Source organism: Sus scrofa, chromosome 1 (genome assembly GCF_000003025.6).
Source record: "Sus scrofa isolate TJ Tabasco breed Duroc chromosome 1, Sscrofa11.1, whole genome shotgun sequence".
Taxonomy (NCBI): domain Eukaryota; kingdom Metazoa; phylum Chordata; class Mammalia; order Artiodactyla; family Suidae; genus Sus; species Sus scrofa.
The window spans coordinates 247526324-247548601 of record NC_010443.5 but is presented as its reverse complement, the minus strand read 5'-3'; the positions used below and the strand labels follow the sequence as shown (position 1 = coordinate 247548601).

The 22278-nt window shown below is 35.8% G+C and overlaps 1 long non-coding RNA gene across 8 annotated transcripts in view; it reads right to left on the bottom strand.

Annotated features, from left to right (window-relative positions):
* LOC110256021 overlaps positions 1 to 22278 on the bottom strand; it is a 533154-nt gene that overhangs the window by 117263 nt on the left and 393613 nt on the right. For 4 of the 8 annotated variants that reach the window (XR_002337162.1, XR_002337156.1, XR_002337163.1 and 1 more), the window contains one exon: positions 11910 to 14493. This is a non-coding gene — a long non-coding RNA (uncharacterized LOC110256021). Of the gene's footprint in view, positions 1 to 11909; positions 14494 to 22278 lie in introns of those variants that run through there. The other 4 variants (XR_002337158.1, XR_002337157.1, XR_002337161.1 and 1 more) reach the window with 2 other exon arrangements.

Here is a 22278-nt window from a genome sequence, read left to right as displayed (position 1 = left end):
CTTTGCCTGTATGTTAAAATACATCCTCATTTTGAATGGGTTGCTCAGAACCGAAACTGAAAAGGGAGGCCTGGGAGGGAAGTTATACCTTTAGGGGCAGGATGGTCCACAGACAGAAATTGACCAAATTAGAGCTGTCTCCTCATTCAGCTGCCAGGCCCTGAGGCTTTCGCGTGCCCCAGCTTCACATGATGATATATCCCAGGGACAATTTAAAAATATACAAATTTCATTTTTATCAAAGCAATTCATGTTCACATTTAAAAATCAAATACTACTAAGAGGTCTATAGTGAAAAATTGCATTCCCCTGGTCCACCCCATGGTCTGGCCCCAGGCAACAACTTAAAACACTTGAATTGTTTCTTTCGGCATCTATCTCCACATCTCTCACAATATACTCCTAGTGCTCTTCTTCTTGATTTCTCTTTAAAGGATATTATTTCTTAATTTCCTGGTATTTTAGTTGATGATTTAGCTCTTTTATATCACTCCACCTCTCCTTTCTGCCAAATAAAGATACTGTTTTTGCTCTCTATTTGGAGATAGCAAATCACACCAAAATTAGTGACTTAAGGGAATAATGATTTATCATTTTTTTTTGCATTAGTTGGAGAGTTCTGCTGGTTTTACCTGGCTTCACTTGTGTAACTATATTCAGCTGGTGGACTGGCCAGGAGCTGTACTTAGCTGGGCTTTCACTGAGAGCTCCTTACTTGGGCTCACATGCCTCCACATGCCTCACTTGGGCTTCCTCAGAACCTGGTGGTCTCAAGGCAGCATTCCAAGAGAAAGCATTCCAAAAGCTTGGAAATGGAAGCTACATGATCTCATAAAGTCCAGCCTCACAAGGTTTCAGCATTTGCTTCCATCTCAGTGTATTAGCCAAAGTAAGTAACAGGGCAAGCCTACCCTCTTGGGGAGGAGAAATCAATTCCACTTCTTGATGGGGAGAGAGGCAAAGTCTCATTGCAGAATACAAGCAAGATGGGAAATATTTGAAAATAAGTTAACATAGCTATATCTAACTTATCTAACTCTGTTTAATGAATAACTGTATTTAAGTTATTATTTAAATATCATAGATGATCTGGGATTAAGATAGCAGAGGAGTAGGACATGGAGCTCACCTTCTCCCACAAATGCATAAAAAATAAAAACCCCACATCTATGTGTAGAATAGTTCTCAAAGAATATCTATTGAATGCTAGCAGAAGAACTCAGACTGCCAAAAAGGGCAAGAAAACATCTACATAATTGGGTAGAACAAAAGGAAAAAAAGAGATAGAGAAGGAAAAAGGAATCAGGATGAGACTAATATTCCTGAGAGGGAGCTGTGAAAAAGGAAAGGAATCCACAACCTGGGAGGCAACCTAACTGATGGGGAGAGCCACTGGGATGGAGGAGGAGCTACGAAGCCTCAGAGAAGAGCACAGCAGCCAATCTGAGGAAGGCAAAGCAGAGAGAGAACTGCACAGACCATCGGTACTACTGCCTGAAGCACCACAGCCTGAGACACTGGAGCAGGGACTGGGTACTGAGGCTCTGGATTCAGAGATCAGTCCTGGGGAGAGGACTAGTGTTGGCTGTGTGGGAACAGCCTGAGGTGGCTAGGGAGCAGTGCACCTCAGCTGAGGGAGCACAGGAGGAGGTCTGGACAACCCAGAGAAACAAGGTGCCATTGTTGGGAAGTGGGAGACAGGACTCGTGGGAAGGGAGGGAGGTGGTGGAACTTCTTTATCAGTGCACACATGCTGGCTCTTATACAGTAAGGCACATCTTGTGAGGGCAAGTGCAAACCATCACAGCCATCTCCAACTCCAGAGGTGGGTTTGGCCTGATACCACTTAGGGTCCCAAGAACAGGACCTATTCACCCCAGGAATTGATGCAATGGAGGGTTCTGCAACCAAGCACTGCCCATTGCCCCCACACTCCACTATTGCCACTGCCAAGGACCCTGGGAATTGCCCCATCATCCCTGAGGGTCACTGCCATTGCCAAGGGCACTCCAACAGGAGCAGTCTACCACCCCTGCCATGGGTTGGCACCACTGCCCAGGGCCTGGTGACCAGGTGCTGCATTCAGGCACCACCATTGCCCTCAAATCCCTGGAAGCATGTGCAGGCCATGTACCTGCACACCTCCATCAAGAGGATAATGGCCTGGACACAGTGAGGAAAGAGACAGCAGGCATCCAAATCAAAAGCAGCTTCCACGCTCAGAAAATAATAAGCAAGCTACCCCAGGACACTCTTGCATATAAATAGCCCTCCAAGACTAGATAATTGTTTTCCCTGAACTCAAAGAGTAAGAAAAATATAAACAAAATGAAAAAGCACAGGGACCATTTCCAGTTAAAAGAACAGGAGGATTCCCCTGAAGAAGCAAACAAGGAAACAGACTTCTACAGTCTAACAGAAACCAAGTTTAAAAAGGAGGTAATAAAAATACTGAAGGACTTAAGAATGGTTATCAATAGTAATGCAAAATGCAACAACAACAACAAAAAGACAAAAAGACAAAAGACAAAAAAAAAAAAAAAAAAAAAAAAAAAAAAGGAGTTCCCGTCGTGGTGCAGTGGTTAACAAATCCGACTAGGAACCATGAGGTCGTGGGTTCGGTCCCTGCCCTTGCTCAGTGGGTTAACGATCCGGCGTTGCCGTGAGCTGTGGTGTAGGTTGCAGACTCGGCTCGGATCCCACGTTGCTGTGGCTCTGGCGTAGGCCGGGGCTACAGCTCCGATTCAACCCCTAGCCTGGGAACCTCCATATGCCGCAGAAGCGGCCCAAGAGATAGCAACAACAACAACAACAACAACAAAAAGACAAAAAGACAAAAGACAAAAGACAAAAAAAAAAAAAAAAGTAATGCAGATTACTTTAATAAGGAACTGGAAACTAGGGAAAATCCAAGAAAAACTAGAAAATTCATTTGCTGAGGAGGTCTCACTGTGGTGCAGTAGGCTAAGAATATAACTGGAGGGGCTTTGGTTGCTGTGGAGGCATAGTTTGATCCCTGACTTAGCCTAGTAGATTAACGGATCCAGTATTATCACAGCTGTGGCTTAGGTCAAAGCTGCAGCTCAGATTCAATCCCTTGCCTGGGAACTTTCATATGCTATGGGTGCAGCCATAAAAGAAAGAAAGAAAGAAAGAAAATTCATTTGATGAGGCAAAAGCTGAGCTAAAGGAATTTAAAGGCAGAATGAATAATGTAAAATAATGAATAAGTGACTTGGAAGATAGAATAATGGAAATCACACAATCAGGACAGTAGACAGAAAACCAAATACAAAAAATGAAAGGAAAATAAGAGATTTGTGGAATAATATAAACCACGCCAACCTACACATAATAGGGATCCTGGAAAGAAGAGAAAGAGATATGGAGATTGAAAAAATATTTGAAGAAATTATGGCTGAAAACTTTACAAATCTAAATAAGGAAACAGATATCTAGATATAGGAGGCACAGAGAGTCCCAAACAAGATGAACCCAAACAGACTTACACCAGGACATATTACAATAAAAATGGCAAAAGTGGAGTTCCCGTTGTGGCTCAGTGGTTAACAAATCCAACTAGGAACCATGAGGTTGTGGGTCTGATCCCTGGCCTTACTCAGTGGGTTAGGGATCTGGTGTTGCCATGAGCTGTGGTGTAGGTTGCAGATGCAGATAAGATCCCTGCATTGCTGTGGCTCTGGCATAGGCCAGTGGCTACAGCTCCGACTGGACCCCTAGCCTGGGAACCTCCATATGCTGTGGAAGCAGCCCAAGAAATGGCAAAAAAAAAAAAAAGACAAAAAAATGGCAGAAGTTATAAAGATAAGGACAGGATACTAAAGGCAGCAAGAGAAAAAGAGTTAATTACAAGGGAATTCCCCATAAGTCTATCAGCTGATTTCTCTACAGAAACACTACAGGCCAGAAGATAGTGGCCTGTATATATATAAGATATATTCAAAGTCCTAAAAGGGAAAAATTTGCCAACTAAAATTCTTTACCCAGCAAGATTATCATTTAGAATAGAAAGAGAAATAAATAATTTCTCATACAAGCAAAAATTAAAAGCATACAGCAATAGTAAACCTGTTCTAAAAGAAATATTTAAAGGTTTCCTCTAAATAAGAAAGAAGTAAGAAGATATAGGATGGAGGAAATAACATTTGGAAAGTAATCGTTTAAATAAGCCAGTACACAGATCAAAATGAGAAAAATCTATTTGTGAAAGCAATGATGAACACAAAGAACAGCAAAAGGATGAACATGAAGAAGTAGAAAAGGACTTTAAAATCATAAAATATATGGTGAAGGCGAGTAAGAAAACCTAGATTATTTTTTCTAGGTGTTTGAGCCTCTATGACTATCAGTCTAAAACAAGCAGATACAGGAAGGGGTTAATACTTGAAAAATAGGGCAACCACAAATTGAAAACAAACCATAATTCACAAAAACCAAAAAGAAGAAGATAGAAGCATAAAGTAAAAGGAAATCATCAAACTACAAAAAGAAAAAGAAAGCAGAAATAGAGAATCAACTGGAAAACAAGGTTTAATACATAGTTATCAATAATTATCATAAATGTCAATGAATTGAATGCTCCAATCACAAGACACAGAGTGGCAGACTGGATTAAAAAATAAGAGCCTACAATATGCTGCCATAAGAGACAACCCTTAGGACAAAGGACACATATAGATTGAGAGTGAGGGAATGGGAAAAAATATTTCATATAAATGGAAATGACAAGAAAGTGGGAGTCACAATACTCATATAAGACAAAATAGACTTTAAAACAAAGGCCATAAAGAAAAATAAAGAGGGACACTAATTAATGATAAAAGGATCAATTCAAGAAGAGGATATTACACTCATCAATATATATGTCCCTAATATAGTAGTACCCAAACACATACAATAAATACTAACAGATTTAAAAGGAGAAATTGATGGGAATACAATAATAGTAGGAAACTTTAACACACCACTCACATTAATGGGACTGATCTATACAGAAAATCAAAAAGGCAACAGAGATCCTAAATTACACAATAGAACAGTTAGATTTAATTGAATTTTTCAGGACATTACATTTAAAAAGAAACCCAGAATATATATTCTTTTCAAGTGCATATGGAACAATCACGTACTAAGGCACAAAACTAAACAAAATTGACAAACCTTTGGCCAGGCTCACCAAGAAGAAAAGAGTGAGAACCCAAACAAACAAAATAAGAAATGAAAAAGAAGAAATCTCAACAGATATGGCAAAAATACAAAGAACCATAAGAGGATACTATAAATAATTATATGCCAACAAATTTGATAATTTATAAGAAATGGACAACTTTCTAGAAACATGCAGCCCATCAAAACTGAATAAATTTAATTTAATTATTGAATATGTAATTAAAAAAAAACTCACAGGAGTTTCTGTTATTGCTCAGTGGTAATTAACCCAACTAGCATCCATGAGGATGCTGTTTCAATCCCTGGCCTCACTCAGTGGATTAAGGATCCACCATTGCCATGAGCTGCAGTGTAGGTTGCAGATAGATCTTGGATCCTGCATTGCTGTAGTTGTGGCTTAGGCTGGCAGCTGCAGCTCCAGTTAGACCCCTAGCCTGAGAACTTCCATTTTCTATGGGTACATCCACCCATAACACACACACACACACACACACAAATAAAACTTCCTACAAACGAAAGTCCGGGACCAGATTTCTTCACAGGTGAATTCTACCAAACATACAAAGAAGACCTTATATCCATCCTTCTTAAACTCTTCCAAAATACTGAAGAACATTCCCAAAGACATTCTATGAAGCCACCATCACCATAATACTAAAGATACTACCAAAAATAAAATTATAGGCCAATATCTTTGATGAATGTAGATGCAAAAATTCTCAGCAAAATTTTAGTCAATCAAATTCAACAACACATAAAAAAGATCATGCACCATGACCAAGTAGGATTCATCCCAAGTTAACAAGAATGGCTCAACATATGCATATCAATCAATGGACTATACCACATTAACAAAGGAAAAGTCTAAAACCACATGATCATCTCAAGAGATGCAGAAAAAGCATCTGTCAAAATTCAAATGCTTTCATGAGTCCAAGTTTCAAGAGTTTTTATTCATTCATGATAAAAATTCTTATCAAAGTGGGTATAGAAGGAACATATCTCAACATAATAAAAGCCATTTATGATAAACCCACAGCCAATATAATACTCAATGGAGAAAAGCTGAAAGCCTTCTTGCTAAAATCTGAAACAAGACAAGGATTCCCATTCTCAGCACTTCTATCAATATATTATTAGAAGTCCTAGCCATAGCAATCAGACTCAAAAAAGAAAAATAAAAAGTATCCAAATTGGGAGAGAAGAGGTAAAACTGTCACTGTATGGGAGTTCCCGTCATGGCACAGCAGAAACAAATCCGAGTAGGAACCACATGGTAGTGGGTTTGATCCCTGGCCTCACTCAGTGGGTTAAGGATCCAGCATTGCTATGGTGTAGGTTGCAGGTGTGGCTTGGATCCTGAGTTGTTGTGGCTGTGGCATAGGCCAGCAGCTACAGCTCCAGTTGGACTCCTAGCCTGGGAACTTCCATGTGCTGCAGGTGTGGCCCTGAAAATACCCAAAAAAAAAATTGTTACTGTATGCATCTGATATGATGCTCTATATAGAAAATCCTAAGGACTCCACAAAAAGACTATTCAAATTGATAAACAAATTCAGCAAAGTAGCAAGATTCAAGATTAAAATTCAGAAATTAGTTGCATTTCTATACACTAATAATGAAATATTAGAAAAATACCTTTTAAAATCAAACAACAACAAAAAAGACTAAGAAAAAAAACCTGACCAAGAAGGTGAAAGACTTACATGCTGAGAACTATAAAATATTAATAAAGGAAGTTACAAAGGATTCAAAGAAATTGAAAGATATCCCATGCCCCTGGATTAGAAGAATTAATATTGTTAAAATGGCCATACTACCCAAAGCAATCTACAGATTTAATGTGATTCTTATCAAATTACCCATGACATTTTTCACAGAACTAGAACAAATAATCCAAAAATGTACATGGAACGGCAAAAGACCCTGAATTGCCAAAGCAATCCTCGTGGGGGAGGGAGCAAAAGGTACAACTCTCCCAGACTCCAGACAATATTACAAAGCTACAGTAATCAAAACAGTATAGTATTTGTTCAAAAACAGACATATGGATAAATGGAACAAAATAGAGAACCCAGAGAAAAACCCTACAATCAATTAATCTTTGACAAAGAAGGGAAGAATATAAAATGGGAAAAAAGATAATCTCTTCAAAGCAAGTGGTGCTGGGAAACCTGAACAGGTGCATGTAAATCAATAAAACTAGAACCCACCCTCACACTACACACAAAAATAAACTCAAAATGGCTTAAAGACTTAAGCATAATACATGACATCATAAAATTCCTAGAAGAGAACAAAAGCAAAACATTCTCTGACGTAAACCACACAAATGTTTTCTTAGGTCAGTCTCCCAGGGCAGTAGAAATAAAAATAAATAAATAAACAAATGGGACCTAATCAAATTGACATGATTTTGTGTAGCAAAGAAAACATTAAAAAAAAGACAACCTATGGAATGGGAAAAATAGTTGCAAATGATGCAACTGACAGGGGCTTAATGTCCAAAATATATAAACAACTCATACAAGTCAGCAACAGTAAGAAAAACAACCCTATTGAAAAATGGGCAGAAGACTTAAATAGACATTTCTCCAAAGAAGACAGCAAGATGGCCAGTAGGCATGTGAAAAGATACTCAACATCACTAATTATTAGAGAAATGTAAATCAAAACTACAATGAAGTACTATCTCATACTGTTCATAATGGTTATAATTAATAAGTCCACAAATAACAAATGCTGGAGAGGGTGTGGAGAAAAGATTTAGTGGGAATGTAAATTGGTACAACCAATTTGGAAAACAGTATGGAGGCTCATCAAAAACTAAAAGTAGAACTATATGAATTATAGTTCTGCCTGGATATATGCCCATATGATCCAGCAATCCCACTCCTGGGCATATATCCAGGCAAAACTATAAGTCAAAAAGATACATTCACCCCTATGTTCATAGCAGCACTATTCATAGTAGCCAAGACATGGAAACAACCTAAATGTCCATTGACAGATGAATGGATTATGTGGTTTCCACCCTGGTCTCACTCAGTGGATGAATGGATTAAGATGTGGTACACATATACAATGGAATACTACTCAGTCATAAAAAAGAATAAAATAATGCCATTTGCAACAACATGGTTGCACCTAGAGATTCTCTTACTAAGTCAGTCAGAAGGAATAGGACAAATACCTTAGGGTTATGATATCACTGATATGATATCACTGATATGTGGAATCTAAAACATGTCACACATCAACCTATGTACAAAACAGAAACAGATTCACAGACATAGAGAACAGAATTGTGGTTGCCAAGGGGGTTGGGGAAGGGAGTGGGAGGAACTGGGAGTTTGTAGTTAGTAGATGCAAATTATTACATTTAGAATGGATAAACAATAAGGTCTCAGTCTATAGCACAAGGAACTCTATCCAGTCTCCTGGGATAGACCATGAGGGAAAATAATATAAAAAATAATATATGTATAATATATATATGTATATATATGATTGAGTTACTTTGTTGTACAGCAGAAATTGGCATAACATTGTAAATCAACTATACTTTAATAAAAATAAAAACATTGTGTAAAGAATAGCCAAATATAACAGGTATAGTTTCATTTTATACAACATATTACTCTTCCTAGAGTTAATGATTACTTTGTCTTTATGTTTGCTTTTGATGTGAGTGGTCTTCAATGTACCTATCCCTAGTTTTTTTCCATCAGATCAATTACATATTCACTTGTCAAATGTTAACAGACTGCTAGGAGAGCTTCTTTCTCACAAGTTTCTATTTTCCATTCTCCTCCTGCTATCTGAACTGCCTTCTCTCTAGATCTGCGCATAGCTGTCATTTTATGACTTCGCTTCACCACTTTTACCCTGTGTTGGGTTTCTCTTTCCTGAATGCTTCTTCCTTTAAAAAAAATATCTCCTTTATTTTGCACATCTCCAATAGCTTGTTAATAGAGGTAGGGGAGGAATAAATATTTTATGTCCTTCTTTTCAAAACACCTTTAATCTCCAAAAAAAAAAAAAAATATATATATATATATATATGGGAACATCAGGCACACAAAACTGAAATTATGACTTTATAACAGCAGGTTTTCATAGTGCTGAAGAAGAGTGGGGATGGTTTCACGAGGTCAATGTAACTGCACAGAGAACTCTAATGAATGCAGAGTTTTAAAGGATATATATAAAATGGGAAAACAATGAAGGTGACCAACTGGTCAGAAAATAATAATTAGATTGACATGATTCTTATAGTAAGTGTGAAGAACCACCAAAAAGACTTAGTTTGACAAGATTTAAGAAGGAATTAGTGGAACTCATGGCATAATTTTTATGTGAAAATACACAATGGTATTTTTTTCTGTCTTTTTTTTTTTTTTTTGGTCTTTTGAGGGCCACACCCACGGCATATGGAGGTTCCCAGGCTAGGGGACCTACACCACAGCTCACGGCAACACCGGATCCTCAACCCACTGAGCGAGGTCAGGGGTCGAACCCGCAACCTCATGGTTCCTAGTTGGATTCATTTCTGCTGTGCCACGATGGGAACTCCCTATAATGGTATATTTCTAAATGAAAAATGAACTTCACTATCCATGTATTGTCTATATGTTAAAAAGAATATTTTCAGCTCTAAAAAAGGGCAGAAAATACATGAATTTGTGGAGACACTATCACTATCCACTGAGAGCTTCTTCTTTCCTTCCAGATACAAATGAAAGGTTATGATTTCCCAGCCCTTGAAGTTTGGCTTGTTCATGTCTATGACATGTTACCAGAAGTGATACGTATCATTTTGAGTTTAAAGTTAGTTAATTGTCAATGCATGACTTTCCAGCATGATCTTCCTATCACTGCTATCATGTAAACCCATTTTGATACCTAAGGGCAACATTAAAATAATTGTCACTGCAGTATAACCTAGCCTAATCCAAATAAAACAAGAAAATTGAAGCCAAACACAGGCGAAGTTATCATAAGAAAATATTAGGATTTTTAAAATGTGTTTCCTGGCCTAGAAAAGTTATATCCTAGGCAATACATATATTCATTAAAATCACAATCTTAAATCCAATAACAATTGGAGTTTAAGACCTGGCTCTGAATCATGATTACTACTTATTACATGGGTGATGGGGGCAAACATTTAGCTCTTTTAGTCTGGGCTTCCTATTTGTAAACTTAAGATATGCATGCCTGTTTCATAGATATTGGGGGAATTAAATTAGATAATATGGGCCAGGTGTGTGTGTGTGTGCAGTGTTTAGGCATGCAACTTTTCAATAAATGGTTATTGCTATTGTGAAGAGAACTTCCCCAATGTAGTCTCAAAAATCTGCTGGAAATCTAAGAATTAGGATAGAAGATACTATCTTGCCTCACCCAAAGGAATGTGCCACAAAAGTATATATATTGTGCTTAATGTCAATCCCAAGTAGTTTTCTGGGTCAGATGACAAAATTGAATATTTGTGAACTCTATGAAGAGGGAGATGAGAAAACAAATGTGTTTGTGAAATATGAGATACATCTTAAGCTTTTCTTTTTGTAAAATAAGATTATCAGAATGGTAGATTTGGGGGAAAATCATAGATATACTATGCCTGGCCACACCAAAATATTTCATAATGTCTCCCTTTAATAATTGCAGATAAAAGTACAGAAATTAAGACATTTTAACAACTAAGTCTAGGGGATTTGTAAATGAAAGAGCTAATACTACTTTGTCAATGGAGACATGACAAAGGGCTTTGTCTTAGCCACACATTATTTATTTATTCATTCATTCATTATTCGTTCATTAATTCAAAAGTGATTTTTTGAACACCTACCACCTAACAGGTGTTGTGCTACAAACTGGGGTTTTAGCAAGGAACAAACAAACTTTCGTTAATTTTTTAAAAATTGAGGACTTATATAAAGGCAGAGAATAGTGAACAAAATCCTCTTGACACAAAATTGGGTCAGAAAGTAAATGTATTGAAAAGAATAATCCAAACTCAAAATGATGTTAACAGATTATAGCAATAGATCAATTCTAGCATTTTGTTGTGCTACTCTCAAGAATTTATTAATCTCTCTAAGCATCAGCTTTCTTGTGCATAAAATGGATACAATGTTATCAGCTGATTAACTCATTTTGAGTTTTTTAGATAATATATGTAAAGAAAAACTCTCCTTAAAAAAGACACATGCATCTGCACATTTATTGCAGCACTTTTCACAATAGCCAAGACATGGAAACAACCCAAATGTCCATTGACAGATGATTGGATTAAGAAGATGTGGTATATATACACAATGGAATACTACTCAGCCATAAAAAGAACAAAATAATGCCATTTGCAGCAATATGTGTGGAACCAGAGACTTTCATACTGAGTGAAGTAAGTCAGAAAGAGAAAGACAAATACCATATGATATCACTATATCTGGAATCTAATATATGGCACAAATGGACCTTTACACAAAGAAAATCATGGAATTGGAGAATAGACTTGTGGTTGCCAAGGGGGAGGGGGAGGGGAGAGAGTGAAATGGATTGGGTGCTTGGGGTTAATAGATGCAAACTATTGCTTTTGGAATGGATTAGCAATGAGATCCTGCTGTGTAGCACTGAGAACTATGTCTAGTCACTTATAGTGGAGCATGATAATGTAAGAAAAAAGAATGTATACATGTATGTGTAAGTGGGTCACCATGCTGTACAGTAGAAAAAAAATTGTATGGGGGAAATAACAATAATAAAAAAAAGAATATAGCATGGCACCTGGAATATACTAGATGCTTAAAATGGAATCACTGTTATTGCTATGGGACTTATCTTTCCATGAAGAGTCATTTGCTCATGCATGCAGGAATTCTCAGAATATACCAGAAGGCCAGGAGAAGTAAAATGAATAGTTCAAGGTCAAATAATGAGAAACTTATAATCAGAACTTAAACACATTTTTCCCACTTCTGATTCAAATTTTAATATTCTACCTGGTAATGACCAATATGTGATATCCAAACCCCTGTTATATAGAATGCAATTATTGAAACAATTTCAAGGTCCAATAATTTGAGCATGCAAGGAGATCTTTTGAAGCACAAAGAAAAATTTTGTTATCTACATAGGAATTTCTGTTTTTGATTAATTTTAAGCTAGTTACAATTATTAATTTTTTTAAATTTGGTGATATTCCTTTCATTGAAAACCATCCTACCCTATCAAGAAAGTCCTTTTCTGTAACTCACACAAGTTAGATGAAGAAGAGAAATTGATATAGCATGAGAAGACTTTCTCCTGGCAATCACCAGGGTGAATAGGCTGGGTGATATGAAATAAAGTAATACTTAGCATTTCACATGATCCTCATGACAGCCCAGTGATGAAAGTAGTTACTGCCCTCATTTCTGTAGTGAGGAAATAGGTTCAGAGAGGTTAAGTGACTTTTCAAGTCACACAACCAGCAAATACTTGAAATGAAACCCAAATCCAGGTCTTCACCATCCCATCTCCCAAGCTCTTTCTCCTTTACCACAGTGCTTTCTAGCATGTTTTTCTGTACATGATGAGCTGCTGAATCCTCAGCATTACTTCAAAACTGTCTGCCCATGAGGTATGTCATACTTGGCTAATTCCCATTCCCCAGACAACAGCTCCTTCTATGGGGCCTTCTCTTTGTTATGTCAATATAAGAGTGGTGCAAAGTTTAGGAAATAGGTTTTGAAGTTATTAAAATCTAACCATATTAAAAGTACTATTTTAATTATCTTTACATGCATTCAAAATTTTAAATAATTGTAATCATACCCTCTATATAAGTTTCTATCATTTATTTACTCATTAAATGTGTGTTTATTAAGTATCTGTTATGTTCCATGAGCCATTCTAGGAGTAAGAACCACAGCAAAGGACCACAAAGCTCCTGATCTCTGAGATAACATGTGCTGGAAGAGACAGATAACAAACAATACAAAAAAAGTAAAATACATTGTACATTAGATAGTAAGTACTAAAGAAGAAGACAAAGGAGGTGGAAGTTTGGGTGAGAGTAAAAGTTGAAATTTTAGGTAGATTCCAGGAAAAAATTTGCTGAAAAGTTAACAATTGAGTAAAGACCTAAAGGAAGTTAGAGAGTGAGCCCTACCTATGGCATGGCAGGTAGATTTCTAAGCTGACCCCATGGCAGCGTTTGTCCCTTGGTTTGATCTCCATGGTTATGTGGCAAGAGGGATTTTGCAGACATTAAACTTCAGGTAGAGGGATTAAGCATGTAGGTCTCACCTAATCACATGAACCTCATTAAAGCAAAGTTTTTTTCTAGTTGGTAGCAAAAAAGAAAGTGAGAAACAATGTAAGGGAGGTTCTCCACTGCTGAGATGGAAGGGGCCACATGAAAGGACCTGGAAGAAACTTCTAGAGATGACAGCAAACCCTGACCTACAGTCAGCAGGAAGATGAAAACCTCAGGCCTACAACTGCAGATACTGAATTCTGTCAGTAATTTAAATGAACCTGGAAGCAGTCTTTCCACAGTGTCCAAGTAAGAGTCTAGCTGGTTATACACCACAAGGAACATAGCCAATATTTTATAATAAATATAAATGGAATATAACCTTAAAAATCATAAATCACTATGTTGTACAACCGAAACTTATATAATATTGGACATCAACTATACCTCAATTAAAAAAAAAACATAAAAAAGAGTCTACCTGGCCTTCACCTTGATTTCAGTGTCTATGGAGCTGACTGAGCCAAGTGTAGAGATGTGAGGACACAGAAGAGTGGGCGTTGTTTCATGCTTATATTCCTAACGAAATGGATATTTTCATTAGCTACAAAATATCCTCATGTGTACCACAATTTACTTAGACTTTCCCCTCTAATTCTGTTGCTTTGGGTCTTTTTATTTAGGTCAATAAGTACCTTCATTCATATAGCGTTTTTCCTTAGTTGGTACACTTATCTTTCCAAAGATTGTTATTTTACAATAATATATGGGCCTCAATTTACCTGGACTCTTGCAAACATTGAACATTATCATTCTTCTTACTTTCCCTATTTTAACAAATAAAAGAATAACAACAAAGTCTTTCCTGTGAATACTTACAGGAATGAAGATTTCTCTTAATTTGTTTCCTCATAGCATTTCTGTTCATTGATTCTTGAAAGAGGTAATGTTGCTTATTGAGTTACTGACAGGTAAGGCAATCAATAGGAAGAGGCTTCAGACTTGACGTGGATCATGACTTGCTCTTCTTTCATACCCTCGTGGCTCCAGTTCTTCAGCTAGGAAATGAAGACAGAGTCTGGCATAGTTTCAAAACAAAATTTATAAAACATTTACAAAACCGCCTCTTTGCATTTCTTCCTATTAACCTACATCTATATATTTTCTTTTAAAATAAAAAAAGTGTTATAGTGCAAATAACTATTGGATTGAGTAGTCCTGAACCACCTTATGCAAGTGGCATAACCCGGAGTAAGTCACTTCACCTCCTTGTGGCTTAGTTTATTCATTTATATAATGAGAAAAGTGGAAGAATTTTTTAGCCAATTCCTGAATGCTATGAGTGTCTATGATCTTACATAATAACTACATAATTTACCAGACACATGCTCTAATAAATCCTATCTTTGCACAGATACAATGAGTCTATATTTAATCCCCAAACTGGTTATTTCTGATCAACTCCCTCAAATAACCCTCTTACAATTTCCTATTTCACTCTTGTTTTCTCTGTCATATCTTCAGATAGTTACATCTTAGCTTTTACTTTTAACATGAAAAATTAAACCCAGGTGTTTTCTTCTCTATAGTAACTATCATTGATCAAAGAATTATAGACATTGAAAATGTATATTTATACCACTGAAAAACATAACCCCAATAAGTAGCACTCTGAGAAATTTAACATAGATCCAAAGAGTGAAAACACAAATAAAAGAGGAACGATAAGGATGATTAAAAATCACAGGTCCAGAAGATATTTCAACTCACAAATGAATAATAAATTCTGCTTTACTCCAGTACAATTATTGAAACAGATGGATGATTTTGAAGGGAAAAGTACATTCCCAAGTTGGTTCTTAAATAATTAGTAACCATAAATAAAATGGAACAGGTGTCAAAGAGATGTCACTCACTAAAGAAAAAAATCTGGCTAATTTGACTGTGAATTCTTTCAAACTTTCAAAGGCAAGAAAATTACCCTGTTTTTAAAAAAATTCTTAAATAAGTGTCTTAAAAACATAAACAGTGGAGTTCCCGTCACGGCTCAGTGGTTAACGAATCCGACTAGGAACCATGAGGTTGCGGGTTGAATCCCTGGCCCTGCTCAGTGGGTTAAGGATCCAGCATTGCTGTGAGCTGTGGTGTAGGTCACAGATGTGGCTTGGACCCCGCATTGCTGTGGCTCTGGCGTAGGCTGACGGCTATGGCTCCAATTCGACCCCTAGCCTGGGAACCTCCATATGCCGTGGGAGTGGCCCAAGAAATGGCAAAAAGACAAAAAAAATAAAAAATAAAAGAGAGAAAAACATAAGCAGCAATGGGAAACTTTCCCATTCACTTTGAGATTAGCATAATTTTAATATTAGCATAATTTTAATATCAAAACTCAAAAAGACCACAGTAAGAGAAACCTATATATCAATCTTTTTATTCCTATAGATAAAAGAATCCTAACTAAAACATTATTAGATTCTGTCAAGCAAGATAAAAATAGAACAATTTTAAATTACCAAGTGGGGCTTGTTCTAGGAATTCAAGACTGGTTTAACATGTTAATTATATTAGCAATTAAATGGGCTGAAATGAATTTCAACATTTTGGTGATTACAAAGCTTTTATTTTTAAAAATTTATTGGAGTGTATTAGTTTCAGGTGTACGTAAAGTGCATCAGTCATACATATAAATATATGCATTATTTCTTCCCATATAGGTTATTACAAACTACTGAGCAGATTTTCCTGTCCTATACAGTAGGTTCTTGTTAGTCATCATTTCATAGTAGGTATATGTTACTCCCATACTCTGAATTTTTCCCTCCTCGCAGTGGTTTCACCTATGGAAATCATAAGATTAGTTTTGAAATCTGTGAGTTTGTGAGTTTCTTTCTGTTTTATAAATAAGTTATTTTGTATCACTTTAAATTAGATTCAATATATGAGTGATATATGAAATTTGTCTTTCTCTGTCTGACTTCAGTCAATATAATCTCTAGGTCCATACATGTTGCTGCAAATGACATAATTCAATATTTTTTATGGCTGAATAATATTCCATTGTATATGCATACCACATCTTCCTTATACAATCCTCTGTTGATGGGCATTTAGGTTGTTTACATGTCTTGGCTATTGTAAGTAGTGCTGCAATGAACACTATGGGGTGTATGTATCTTTTCAAATTATAGTTTTCTCCACATATATACATAGGAGTGGAATTGCTGGATGATAGGGTAGTTCTATATTTAATTTTTTAAAGAACCTCCACAGTGGTTGCACCAATTTGCATTCCCACCAGGAATGTAGGAGGATTGCCTTTTCTCTACACCCTCTCCAGCATTTATTGTTTGTAGTCTTATTAAAGATGGCTATTTTTACTGGTGTGAGGTGATAGCTCATTGCAGTTTTGACTTGCATTTCTCTAACAACTACTGAAGTTGAGCATATTTTCATGTGTTTTTTTGCCATCTGTCTGTCTTCTGTGTAAAAATGTCTATTTAGTTCTCCTGCCCATTTTTTGATTTTTTTTGACATAAAGCTCAATGACATGTTTATATATTTTTGAGATTAATCCCTTGTCAATTACTTCTTTTGCAAAGATTTTATCCCATTCTGTGGGTTGTAGTGTGTGTGTGTGTGTGTGTGTGTGTGTGTGTGTGTGTGGTTTCCTCTGGTATGCAAAGGATGTTAAGTTTAATTAGGTCCCATTGGTTTATTCCTGTTTTTATTTTCATTACTCTAGGAGTGGATCAAATCTTCTGGAATATTGCTAGATATTGCTGTGATTGATGTCAAAGATGATGCCCATGTTTTTCTCTAGGAGTTTTTAGAGTAGCTGATCTTACATTTAGGTCCTTAATCCATTTTGGGTTTATTTTTATGCATGGTGTGAGAGAATATTTTAATTTTATTCTTTTACATGTAGCTGTCAGTTTGTCCAGCACCACTTATTGAAGAGACTGTCTTTCTCCTACTGTATATTTTTGCCAGCTTTGTCATAGATTAATTGACCTTAGGTGCTTGGGCTTATTTTGAGGCTTTCTATCCTGTTCCACTGATCTATATTTTTGTTTTTGTGCTAGTACCATGCTGTTTTGATTATGGTAGCTCTGTAGTAAACCTTTTATAAACAGAATGCAGAAGGAAAATTCCTTAACATGATAGAGTTTTGAAAAATCAGACTCTAGCAGCAAACATCACACCTAATGTTAAATATTAGACATATTTTTTTAAATGTTATAGGTAAGATAAAAGATGAAGCTTATCCTTACTGTTTTTCAATATCAGATTGGAGATCTTAATCAACAGAATAATGAAAATGAATAAGAAAAATAATATTGGAAAGGAAAATGTAACCATCATTTGAGAATGATATAATTATCTATCCAAGGGTGAGCACCATGTACCTTCTTATTTAACATGATGGAAAGAATGTCTAAGACTAGTTTGGAACATAGTAAAAATTGAAATATTTATTGAATGATAAATAAAATATAGAAAAATTAACTATAACTGTTCAAAGACATTAGGATGATAGAATTAAAAAAGGTAAGCAAATTTGAAAATCTATGAGTTTCATGTAGATACATAATAGCTGGAATAAAATTACATCTTATGGAAGAAATGTACAGGAACTCTATAAAGAAAACTATGAAATAAAATGTGAATATTTTCTGAGACACTCAGGTTTCTAGATAAGAAGACTAAAATAAGTAAGGATATGAATTATCTCTCAAATTAATCTAAAATACTATACAGACTATAAAAATTGCAATGAAGTTTTTTCAAAATTGAAAATTGATATGAATTTCATTTCCAAAAGATACCACTGGGAGCCATGAAAAAACACATAATGGAGAAGACCAAAGAGTGGGGACACTTGCCATTGAAGATATCAAAATGTACTACAAAATGAAAATCTTTAAATTGTAATACAGATCCAGAAATGGGCATGTACAGAGAATCTATAAATTGATCCAAAATTATGAGGATGTAAAATATTATACAGATATGAGATTGGTAAGAAAAATTAGCAGATGTTGCTTTATTTTTTTTGTATAATGATTTTTATTTTTCTCCATTATAGCTGGTTTACACTGTTCTGTCAATTTTCTACTGTACAGCATGGTGACCCACTTACACATACATGTACACATTCTATTTTCTCACATTATCACTCTCCATCATAAGTGACTAGACATAATTCCCAGTGCTACACAGCAGGATCTCATTGCTAATCCATTCCAAAGGCAACAGTTTGCATCTATTAACCCCAAGCTCCCCATCCACCCTACTTCCTCCCCCTTGGCAACCACAAGTCTATTCTCCAAGTCCATGACTTTCTTTTCTGTGGAAAGGTTCCGTTGTGCCTTATATTAGATTCCAGATATGAGTGATATCATATGGTATTTGTATTTCTCTTTCTAACTTACTTCACTCAGTATGAGAGTCTCTGGTTCCATCCATATTGCTACAAATGGCATTATTTTGTTATTTTTTATGGCTGAATAGTATTCCATTGTGTATATATAACACATCATCCTAATCCAATCATCTGTTGAAGGAAATTTGGGTTGTTTCCATGTCTTGGCTATTATGAATAGGGCTGCAATGAACATGCGGGTGCATGTGTCTTTTTTAAGGAAAGTTTTGTCTGGATATATACCCAAGAGTGGGATTTCTGGGTCATATGGTAGTTCTATGTATAGTTATCTAAGGTACCTCCATACTGTTCTTCATAATGGTTGTACCAGGCTACAATCCCAACAACAGTGTAGGAGGGTTCTCTTTTCTCCACACCCCCTCCAGCACTTGTTATTTGTGGACTTCTTAATGATGGCCATTCTGACTGGTGTGAGGTGGTATCTCATGGTAGTTTTGATTTGCATTTCTCTAATAATCAGTGATGTTGAGCAATTTTTTCATATGCTTGTTGGCCATCTGTACATCTTCCTTGAAGAAATGTCTGTTCAGGTCTTTTGCCCATTTTTCAATTGGGTTGTTGGTTTTTTTGCTGTTAAGTTGTATAAATTGTTTGCATATTCTAGAGATGAAGCCCTTGTCAGTCGCATCATTTGAAACTATTTTCTCCTATTCTGTAAGTTGTCTTTTTGTTTTCTTTTTGGTGTTTGCTGTGCAAAAGCTTGTCAGTTTGATTATGTCCCATTGGTTTATTTTTGCTTTCATTTCTGTTGTTTTGGGAGACTGACCTGAGAAAATATTTGTAAGGTTGATGTCAGAGAATGTTTTGCCTATGTTCTTTTCTAGGAGTTTGATGGCGTCTTGTCTTATATTTAAGTCTTTAAGCCACGTTGAGTTTATTTTTGTGCATGGTGTGAGGTTATGTTCTAGTTTCATTGATTTGCATGCAGCTGTCCAGGTTTCCCAGCAATACTTGATGAAAAGACTGTCTTCAAAAGAAATTTTATGTTCTTGCCTCCTTTGTCAAAGATTAATTGACCATAGGTGTGTGGGTTTATTTCTGGGTTCTCTATTCTGTCTCATTGGTCTGTATGTCTGTTTTCATACCAGTACCACACTGTCTTGGTGACTGTGGCTTTGTAATATTGCCTGGAGCCTGGGAGAGTTATGCCTCCTGCTTGGTTTTTGTTCTTCAGAATTGCTGTTCCATATAAATTTTTGGATGGTTTGTTCTAGTTCTGTGAAAAATGTGATGGGTAATTTGATAGGGATTGCATTGAATCTATAGATTGCTTTGGGTAGTATGGCCATTTTTACAATATTAATTTTTCAAAACAAGGAGCATAGAATATCTTCCCATTTCTTTACATCTTCTTTAATTTCCTTGATGAATGTTTTATAGCTCTCATCATATAAGTCTTCTAACTCCTTGGTCAGGTGTATTCCCAGGTATTTGATTTTCTGGGGTGCAATTCAAAAAGGTATTATATTTCTGTATTCCTTTTCTAATATTTCATTGTTAGTATACAGAAATGCAACTTATTTCTGAATGTTAATCTTATATCCTGCTACTTTGCTGAATTTGTTGATCAGTTCATGTAGTTTCTGGGTTGAGTCCTTAGGGTTTTCTATTTAAAGTATCATCTCATCTGCATACAGTGACTGTTTTACCTCTTCTCTTCCTATTTCAATGCATTTTATTTCTTTTGTTTGCCTCAGTGTTGTGGCTAGGACTCTAGTACTATATTGAATAACAGTGGTGAGAGTGGGCATCCTTGTCTGGTTCCAGATTTTGGTGGGAAGGCTTTCAGCTTTTCTCCACTGAGTGTTATCTTTGCTGTGGGTTTGTTATAAATGGCTTTTATTATGTTAAGGTATGTTCCCTTATACCCACTTTGGTAAGAGAATTGACAAACCTCTGGCTAGACTCACCAAGAAGAGAAAAGAAAAAACCCAAATAAACAAAATAAGAAAGGAAAAAGGAGAAGTCACAGTGGATACTACAGAAATACAAAAAACCATGAGAGAATACTATGAACAATTGTATGCCAACAAATTTGACAACCTGGAAGAAATGGACAACTTTCTAGAGACTCCTGGCCTGCCAAAACTGAATCAAGTAGAAATAGATGAACTGAACAGACCAATCACTGGAAATGAAATTGAACATGTCATAAAAACACTCCCTACAAATAAAAGTCCAGGACCAGATGGCTTCACAGGCAAATTCTACCAAACATACAAAGAGGAACTTATACCCATCCTCCTTAAACTTTTTCAAAAGGTTGAAGAAGAAGGAACACTCCTAAAGACATTCTGTGACACTTCCATCACCCTAATTCCAAAACCAGACAAAGACACCACCAAAAAAGAAACCTATCAGCCAATATCTTTGATGAACATAGATGCAAAAATTCTCAACAAAATACTAGCCAACCGAATCCAACAACACATAAAAAAGATCATACACCACAACTAGGTGGGATTTATCCCAGTTGTTGCTTCAGTTTCCATTTATTACAAAATAAATTTATATCCATGTCACAATTCAAAATTACAGAGTTAAAAGTTTAAATATTAGGAAAATTATAAAATACATCAAAAACATATTTTGGAATGAATATTTTAGAATGAATACTTTTTTTCTAAACATGATATACTTAAGAAATTTGAGTATATAAAGATTAAAATTTTGCACAGAATAATTGAGAAAATAAAAAAACAATAAAAGAAAGCATGTTCAAATAAATATTATAATATGTATAGAATTATTAAAATGATATGACACAGAATAACATCTCAATGGGAAAAAAGTGGACATAGATTTCCAGTTAAGCATCACAGCTTGAACACATACATTTATCTTGGTTCCCACTAGGAAATCCAGTAAAATGGCTATAAAGAAATGAAAAAATATGGACCTGAAAACAAAAAGAGTATCAGAAGAGACAACACAAATGAGAAATGTCAATAATATTTTTAAAAATCTTAGTATAGAGCTCAAAAAGTTGAGTGAATCTGAAGCTTTTTTGACAGCAAACTGTTTCATAAGCATGTTAACCCCATGCCCCTACACTTATCTTTCAATTAGCATTCCAGTTCCTAATTCCAAAATATAATTTGACAAGTATCACAAGATATAAGTGGAAAGATTCCAAGATGAAAGACAGAACCCAAAAGTAACAGAGGAGAAAAGCTATAACACAAGGGGAAGAAGAATCTTAAAACTATGATATCTTCATAACAATAAAAGACATGGCATTCATGAAAAAAAATCATAAAAAGAGAGTGTGCACCGAATAAGCAAAAAACACTAGAACATGATAATGTGATTGCTAAAATAAAATATCCAGGAGAAATTGGAAGTTCTCAGAATCTAGAAAGTCTAAAAAATTTTCTAGAAAACAGAACAGTAGGCCAAA